The sequence below is a fragment of the Haliotis rufescens genome, unplaced genomic scaffold (genome assembly GCF_023055435.1).
Source record: "Haliotis rufescens isolate VD_foot unplaced genomic scaffold, xgHalRufe1.0.p SCAF_73, whole genome shotgun sequence".
Lineage (NCBI taxonomy): Eukaryota > Metazoa > Mollusca > Gastropoda > Lepetellida > Haliotidae > Haliotis > Haliotis rufescens.
This window is the reverse complement of record NW_025964365.1, coordinates 1,542,512-1,551,608: the sequence shown is the minus strand read 5'-3', so window position 1 is coordinate 1,551,608 and position 9,097 is coordinate 1,542,512. Positions and strand designations below refer to the sequence as shown.

At 45.0% G+C, this 9,097-nt stretch overlaps 1 long non-coding RNA gene across 1 annotated transcript; it reads right to left on the bottom strand.

Annotated features, from left to right (window-relative positions):
- Positions 1 to 2,285: 2,285 nt before the first annotated feature.
- On the bottom strand, positions 2,286 to 6,117 carry LOC124119189. The gene is made up of 3 exons (XR_007219242.1): positions 5,824 to 6,117; positions 5,452 to 5,592; positions 2,286 to 2,365 (listed from the first exon to the last, which is right to left on the bottom strand). It is a non-coding gene; the product is annotated as an uncharacterized LOC124119189 (long non-coding RNA).
- Between the last annotated feature and the right edge of the window lie 2,980 nt (positions 6,118 to 9,097).

Genomic DNA, 9,097 nt, shown 5'->3' with positions numbered 1-9,097 from the left:
GGGGTGTGCAGGCAGTCTTGCAGGGTTGTAAAGTCAATCTAAAAGTGGTGTACACTCAGTCTTACAGGGGGTGTACAGTCAGTCTTACATGGGTGTACAGTCAGTCTTACATGGGTGTACAGTCAGACTTACAGGGATGTACAGTCAGTCTTACCAACGTTCTGATTGTTCGGATGAAAGGTCGTTCTGACTCGGCCGTAACTGGGAAGTCCTCAGAGCTTTGCCAACCAGTAGCAAAAACTAAAATCTGATTTAATGAGATAGGGCACGAGTACCCATATCCTGAGGCGCATTCTAATTGGTTCATGGAAGCCATCGAGAGGGGCGCCCTCATTTGACATTGCCAATACGTACTTCCTTACTGATAATATATGCGCACTTCCTTACTGTTAATCATGATAATATGCGTACTTCCTTACTGTTAATCATGATAATATGCGTACTTCCTTACTGTTAATCATGATAATATGCGTACTTCCTTACTGTTATATTATCAGCAAGGAAGTACGTATGGCAATGCCGAATGAGTGTACAACCCTGTAAGACTAAGTGTACAACCCTTTAGGGTGACTGTTCACCCCTGAAAGATTGACTGTACACCCATGTAAGACTGAGTGTACAACCCTGTAAGACTAAGTGTACACCACTTTAAGATTGACTGGACAACCCTGTAAGACTAAGTGTACACCACTGTAAAATTGAATGTACAACCCTGCAAGACTAAGTGTACATCACTGTAAGATTGACTGTACAACCCTGAAAGATTGACTGTACACCCATGTAAGACTGAGTGTACAACCCTGTAAGACTAAGTGTACACCACTGTAAGACTGAGTGTACACCACTGTAAGACTAACTGTATGAGACTTATGAACTATAGACTATTATATGACTCTTTGCCAGGCAAATCTGTAACTGTACGCCCATGTAAGACTAAGTGTACACCACTTTAAGATTGACTGGACAACCCTGTAAGACTAAGTGTACACCACTGTAAAATTGACTGTACAACCCTGCAAGACTAAGTGTACATCACTGTAAGATTGACTGTACAACCCTGAAAGATTGACTGTACACCCATGTAAGACTGAGTGTACAACCCTGTAAGACTAAGTGTACACCACTGTAAGACTAATTGTATGAGACTTATGAACTATAGACTATTATATGACTCTTTGCCAGGCAAATCTGCATATCACATGGCCGGACGTGCTTAAACCAATGTGCTTATTCTAAAATTGGAACAGACTGGTCTAATGCAAGTAAATATTGTGTTGAGCTTTACATATTGTTTTGCATAATTATATAGATATGCTACTACAACTACGACAAAGAGGTGAACAATATATATTTTTACGTCGAAGTGATCCGGACCCGTGAAGATCCGGGGTAGAATAGATCTTCAGCAACCCATGCTTGCCGAAAAAAGCGATTATGCTTCCCGTAAGAGGCGACTATGGGGATCGGTTGGTCAGGCTCGCTGACTTGATGCATGTCATCGATCCCAATTGTGTGGATCGATGTTCATGATGTCAATCACTGGATTCTCTGGTCCAGAGTTTTCAGACCGCCTTCATATAGCTGGAATATTGCTGAGTGCGGCCTTAAACAACAAACAAACAAACGAACAAACGAAGTGACCCTATCCCTAACTGTTCTTTCGGCTTCTATGACAGCAGGCGGAGCTGTACAACCAATGTAAACAAACGATAACTATGCAAATGGAAATTGTTTTCCACGTTTGAGGATATTTTCTCACTGAAATGTAACCTTTCTATGACACATGTTTATCTAAATGTGTATGCTCGTTAAAAATGAAACAGATGAAACATATGCAATATCTTGTATGGACTGTGTAAGACGTGACCTACTATCCCATGGCACTGGCCTGTGGTAGAAGTACTATGCTGCAGGTAGAAAGTCTGGGTAGGAGAGTGCAAATTAGACATATCGGAAAGTTGGTACCCTTGACCTTTTTACCGTAAAAAAGACACATATTTCACCTGAATGTGCCTCACAGTGTGATATAGAACCGACACCATATATCAATTTGAATGTTTCAACCATATAGACCAACATAACGCGAACGAAGATACCGGTGACCAACTTTACTTAACTATGGCGTCTGCAACACCACACTAGGATTTTCATTAATGAACCCAATGGATAATGGCATATTATTAATCCAGGTACATGTTTACTTCTACCTGAGTGAAACTGCATGCACAATGCACCCTAGTAGATTGTTTTCATGTGATATTTACTTTGATACTCAGCAAGACTTACCTCTGCCGCGGACAGATAACCATGGAAGTAGTATTTTTCTGGTTTGATTTGAATAAGTATCTCTGCTGCTTCTGAGCACCTGCGGAGAAGGAGTGAGTGAGTGAGTGAGTTTAATGTTTAAGATGGTATAGTCGGTCAGCCAATGGAGCCGCAATGCACGATGGTATAGTCAGTCAGCCAATAAAGCCGCAATGCACAATGGTATAGTCCTTCAGTCAATAGAGCGACAGGACACCATGGTATAGTCCTTCAGTCAATAGAGCGACAGGACACCATGGTATAGTCCTTCAGTCAATAGAGCGGCAGGACATCATGGTATAGTCCTTCAGTCAACAGAGCGGCAGGACACCATGGTATAGTCCTTCAGTCAATAGAGCGGCAGGACATCATGGTATAGTCCTTCAGTCAACAGAGCGGCAGGACGCCATGGTATAGTCGGTCAGTCAATAGAGCCGCAATGCACCATGGTATAGTCCTTCAGCCAGTAGAGCCGCAGTGCACGATGGTATAGTCAGTCAGTCAATAGAGTGGCAGGACACCATGTTATAGTCAGTCAGTCAATAGAACGGCCGGACACCATGGTATAGTCAGTCAGTCAGTCAGTCAATAGAGCGGCAGGACACGATGGTATATTCAGTCAGCCAATAGAGCGGCAGGACGCCATGGTATAGTCAGTCAGTCAGTCAATAGAGCTGCAGGACGCCATGGTATAGTCAGTCAGCCAATAGAGCGGCAGGACGCCATGGTATAGTCAGTCAGTCAATAGAGCAGCAGGACACCATGGTATAGTCAGTCAGTCAATAGAGCGGCCGGACGCCATGGTATAGTCAGTCAGTCAACAGAGCAGCAGGACACCATGGTATAGTCAGTCAGTCAATAGAGCAGCCGGACACCATGGTATAGTCAGTCAGTCAGTCAATAGAGCAGCAGGACACCATGGTATAGCCAGTCAGTCAATAGAGCGGCAGGACACCATGGTATAGTCAGTCAGTCAATAGAGCGGCCGGACACCATGGTATAGTCAGTCAGTCAATAGAGCGGCCAGACACCATGGTATAGTCAGTCAGTCAATAGAGCGGCCGGACACCATGGTATAGTCAGTCAGTCAGTCAATAGAACGGCAGGACGCCATGGTATAGTCGGTCAGCCAATAGAGCGGCCGGTCACCATGGCATAGTCAGTCAGTCGATAGAGAGGCCAGACACCATGGTATAGTCAGTCAGTCAGTCACCAGAGCGGCAGGAAGCCATGGTATAGTCAGTCAGCTAATAGAGCGGCCTGACACCATGGTATAGTCAGTCAGTCAGTCAATAGAGCCGCAGGACACCATGACATGGTGGTCAGTCAATAGAGCGGCAGGACGCCATGGTATAGTCAGTCAGCCAGTAGAGCGGCAGGACACCATGGTATAGTCAGTCAGCCAGTAGAGCCGCAGGACACCATGGTATAGTCAGTCAGCCAGTAGAGCCGCAGGACACCATGGTATAGTCAGTCAGCCAGTCAATAGAGCTGCAGGACGCCATGGTATAGTCAGTCAGCCAATAGAGCGGCAGGACGCCATGGTATAGTCAGTCAGTCAATAGAGCAGCAGGACACCATGGTATAGTCAGTCAGTCAATAGAGCGGCCGGACGCCATGGTATAGTCAGTCAGTCAACAGAGCAGCAGGACACCATGGTATAGTCAGTCAGTCAATAGAGCAGCCGGACACCATGGTATAGTCAGTCAGTCAGTCAATAGAGCAGCAGGACACCATGGTATAGCCAGTCAGTCAATAGAGCGGCAGGACACCATGGTATAGTCAGTCAGTCAATAGAGCGGCCGGACACCATGGTATAGTCAGTCAGTCAATAGAGCGGCCAGACACCATGGTATAGTCAGTCAGTCAATAGAGCGGCCGGACACCATGGTATAGTCAGTCAGTCAGTCAATAGAACGGCAGGACGCCATGGTATAGTCGGTCAGCCAATAGAGCGGCCGGTCACCATGGCATAGTCAGTCAGTCGATAGAGAGGCCAGACACCATGGTATAGTCAGTCAGTCAGTCACCAGAGCGGCAGGAAGCCATGGTATAGTCAGTCAGCTAATAGAGCGGCCTGACACCATGGTATAGTCAGTCAGTCAGTCAATAGAGCCGCAGGACACCATGACATGGTGGTCAGTCAATAGAGCGGCAGGACGCCATGGTATAGTCAGTCAGCCAGTAGAGCGGCAGGACACCATGGTATAGTCAGTCAGCCAGTAGAGCCGCAGGACACCATGGTATAGTCAGTCAGCCAGTAGAGCCGCAGGACACCATGGTATAGTCAGTCAGCCAGTAGAGCCGCAGGACACCATGGTATAGTCAGTCAGCCAATAGAGCCGCAGGAAACCATGGTATAGTCAGTCAGTCAATAGAGTGGCAGGACGCCATGGTATAGTCAGTCAGCCAGTAGAGCCGCAGGACACCATGGTATAGTCAGTCAGCCAGTAGAGCCGCAGGACACCATGGTATAGTCAGTCAGCCAGTAGAGCCGCAGGACACCATGGTATAGTCAGTCAGCCAGTAGAGCGGCAGGACACGAGGGTATAGTCCGTCAGCCAATAGACTGGCAGGACACGAGGGTATAGTCAGTCAGTCAATAGACTGGCAGGACACGAGGGTTTAGTCAGTCAGCCAATAGAGCGGCAGGACATGAGGTTATAGTCAGTCAGTCAATAGACTGGCAAAACACGAGGGTATAGTCCGTCAGCCAATAGACTGGCAGGACACGAGGGTATAGTCAGTCAGCCAATAGACTGGCAGGACACGAGGGTTTAGTCAGTCAGCCAATAGAGCGGCAGGACATGAGGTTATAGTCAGTCAGTCAATAGACTGGCAAAACACGAGGGTATAGTCCGTCAGCCAATAGACTGGCAGGACACGAGGGTATAGTCAGTCAGCCAATAGACTGGCAGGACACGAGGGTTTAGTCAGTCAGCCAATAGAGCGGCAGGACATGAGGTTATAGTCAGTCAGTCAATAGACTGGCAAAACACGAGGGTATAGTCCGTCAGCCAATAGACTGGCAGGACACGAGGGTATAGTCAGTCAGCCAATAGAGCGGCAGGACACCATGGTATGTAGTCAATCACTAGAGGAAATATTGTTAGAGCAATGTTTGGGTATAAGATAGGATGTACTCACGACACATCTTTGCCGCCAACGAGGCTGTCGCACAACGTTTTGAAGCCAACACTGATGGTGCAAGCAGAAATGAGGACCAAGAAGAATGCAACACCGTCGGCGATGACCTGGATCAGGAACGGTAACTCTGCGAACTGTACTCTGCAAAAAAAGAAGAGTTTCTTGTGTTACATTAATTTAGAATGAAAACAGCGTTATTTACCAATACCATGCATGGTTGACAACAAACATGAGCGGTATGCCCTATTGTGAAATAATTCACGGTTACCAAGTCTATCAAATCCCTTTATTTTGCAATGAATACCCTGGACCTATTTGCTGCCTTTGCTTCGTTCAGAGTCTGATTCATATGACACAGCGCTCAAAACTTACATTTTATCCTTTAGAATGCCGATGAAGGTGAGGACGGTGAGGACAATGACGGCGATAGGACACAGCAAGCAGAATATGACGGCGATGGCGATGCTGTAGTTACATATGGACACCGATCCATACGACTTCTTTATGTCCGATCCATACCACTTCTTTATGTCCGTGTACAACAAACAGTTTTGTCCGTGTTTAAACTGGAACAGAGATCACAGAGACTGAACAAACAAGTGACGTCACATAGCACACTATGACGTCATGACATCTGTACTCATAATAGGGCAAATCTTGGATCCATCTTCCTCACCTCACTGATATTACACTAGAGTGAGTGAGTGAGTTGGGTCTAACGCTGCTTTTAACATTATTTCAGTCATATCGCGGGGTGTCAGCTTAATGTGGGAGGGCAGCCCGAAGTGATGCAGGTCTCAGACGTTTACCACTTTGGTGAAACCCACGAGCACGGGTATGGTGCTGACAAATCTAGAAACATAATCGGGAGCGAACCGGGATTTGAACCCACAATCATAGGTTTCTGGCGTGCCCAAGGGACGCAACTCTGCACAGCGAATCGCGGCGCCTTAGACAACTGGGCCACCCGTGCCCCCGATAATATGTCGAGACCTTGTGAGAATAATCTTACTGCCATATCTTAAACACAGAAATTATAATTCTTATTGCAGATTTCTATGCTAGGACAAACACTTTGTCTGGCGTTGGCACACCTGATACACATATGTTGGTGTCGATGACAAGAGACAGAATTGGATTCTGAATGTAATTTAGGACCATGGGACATCTAAACTTAGAGGATCTACAGGCAATGATAAACCAAATAATTATGGATTAAGAGTGATTGAACTATGCCACCGCTACTACAGAGGTGGCCCAGGAAGGTTTTCTGGTAATAATACTGGCAAGGCTGTAAGCACAATATATTACGCCATTTCTTCAGCAATAACCTGTCCTTTGATTTCGAACTTTGCCATTTATTTTATAGGTGCACACAGACCAATGAGTGAGGTATGGTCTTACGCCGATTGTAGCGGCATTCCTGAAACATCATGGCGGAGGACGCCAGAAATGGGCTTCACACATTGTACCCTCACAGACCAGTGAATTGTAACTTGCATGTAGTAAATAACAAGTTATAATTACTGAACCAGATAGCAATCTTACAAACATTTTAAAGCATGCAAGTTTGATAACTCCAAGGCTGCTAAGTGTGCTTGAGATTTAGCAGAGCAAGATGGAAACATTCTCTTTACAAATCGGAGTCACTGCGAGAAGGTCAAGGTAATCAAAGCGAGGTTACGAATGAACTGGCCCGGGGGATCACGTGCTGATAGAATCAGAACGAAACACATTCGGGAATGCTCCTGATAAGGTAAAGACTACCACGCGTCGTAATATGCCTTGTCGGAGATACCTTGGTTTGTCCCCGAATGTAAGCACAAACGTAAACACTTGAAGGTAAAACACTAAAAAGTAACATATATATCTTACGTAAAGCTAGTAAAGAGCCCAGGCTTTATCGGAGATATCAACAAAGCAGTTTAGTTGCTAAATCTAATATAATCTTTGTAAATGCAATCTACCCGATGTATTTGATAACCCTGTGTTATAAATAAAACTTGAACCAACGCCAAATATCATTAATTGTGTGTGTGGCTGCTTGAACGAGTCGGGACTAATGCCGGTTTCGGAGTGTTGGCCTACTGAGATACCATGCCACAGTTTAAAATGGATACCCCACTCAGGCACAATATACGGACTCCGAGCCAACAACTCTCTGTTTTATCCCTTCAATGCCGAGTGCCAGACTGGGTAACAAGTACTATCTTAACGTCTTTTGGTATGACGCGGCCGGGGATCGAACCACCGACCTTCCGCTCTCCGGGCAGACGCTGTACCCACTCGCCTACCCAGAGTGTCTTGAGGCCAGCCTGATACCCCTGCCACAGTCCAGCGATATTTCACGATACTTCGAATCTTACATGTCAATTCAAAATATGGCATATGTTTTTCACCTGTTTCACTTTTACGAGTCTTCACATATAGATAAACACATGTCATAGAATGGTTAAGTTTTATTGAGAAAATATCCTAAAACGTTAAATACTATTTCGATTTGCGCATTTTATCCTTTGTTTACATTGGTTGTAGGGCTTCACGTGCTGTGGAGCATATGGAGAACGATACGGCCCCTTTGATGTACATAATGATCTCATGATCCTCGCTTTTGCAGGTGTAGTGGCGTATCGATAATATTATGGAAAACAATATGCCAAAGGCTTCCATTAGGCCAGTTTGATCTGACTTTTACAACAAGAGAAAAGTCCGGTCGCGTTATAGGCAAACTAGCCTGTGAAAATGGTGTAATGCTTCAGGTTATCCAGGACAGGTTGAACCAGTTCACAAAACGCGTTTGAGACGAGAAGGCGGTGCACAGAATTTGGGCAAACACATTTGGTTTGTTGCAGGTAGAGCGTGTACTCATAACTCCCGCCAATATGACGTGTCCGGGTGTTTAATAGAGGTTACTACACGAGTGTCTGTCAGATACCATTGATCTAACAACGAGCTGTAAGATCAATGGTATCTGACAGGCACGAGTGCAGTAATCTGTTTCTTACACACCCTAAAATGACCCTTCTCTTCAACCCTCACTTCGAAATCGAATAAAATTCAAAATACATCACGCAGAATCTTCACAGTTATGAATTCCCCCTTCTGTTTATCATTTACTGTCATTTTAGGCAATTCAAAATTACTGAAAGTGACTGAAAGTTAGGTACATTGTAAATCTCGCCAAATCACAATTCACGGCGTTATATAAATATGTATTGTGTGTTTAGAATCTAAATATCGGATATTTACTCGAATAATTAAAGTAGAAAAATAGCATATTAGCGATCACGGGTATCACATCACTAATGATAATTCTGAAACGTCGCTGATAAGCCTAGAATCGTTTAGAATGTTTTGGAAAATACGCATACACGAACGCCGAAGTGTACGATCCGCCATATTGGATTGTGTTTGCCGGTTATGAGACGCCTATTCGATCAAACGAGTTGTAAGATCAATGGTATCTGACAGGCACGAGTGCAGTAATCTGTTTCTTACACACCCTAAAATCGCACCTTTTTAGCATCGAACCGATGAATTTTGTCTATATTCTCATGATTGCTGTAGCGCATTAATACATAACACCACTGTCATAAGTGACGTCATCCTATGTGCTGCTTACTTCTCATAAATAATGTGACCCTAC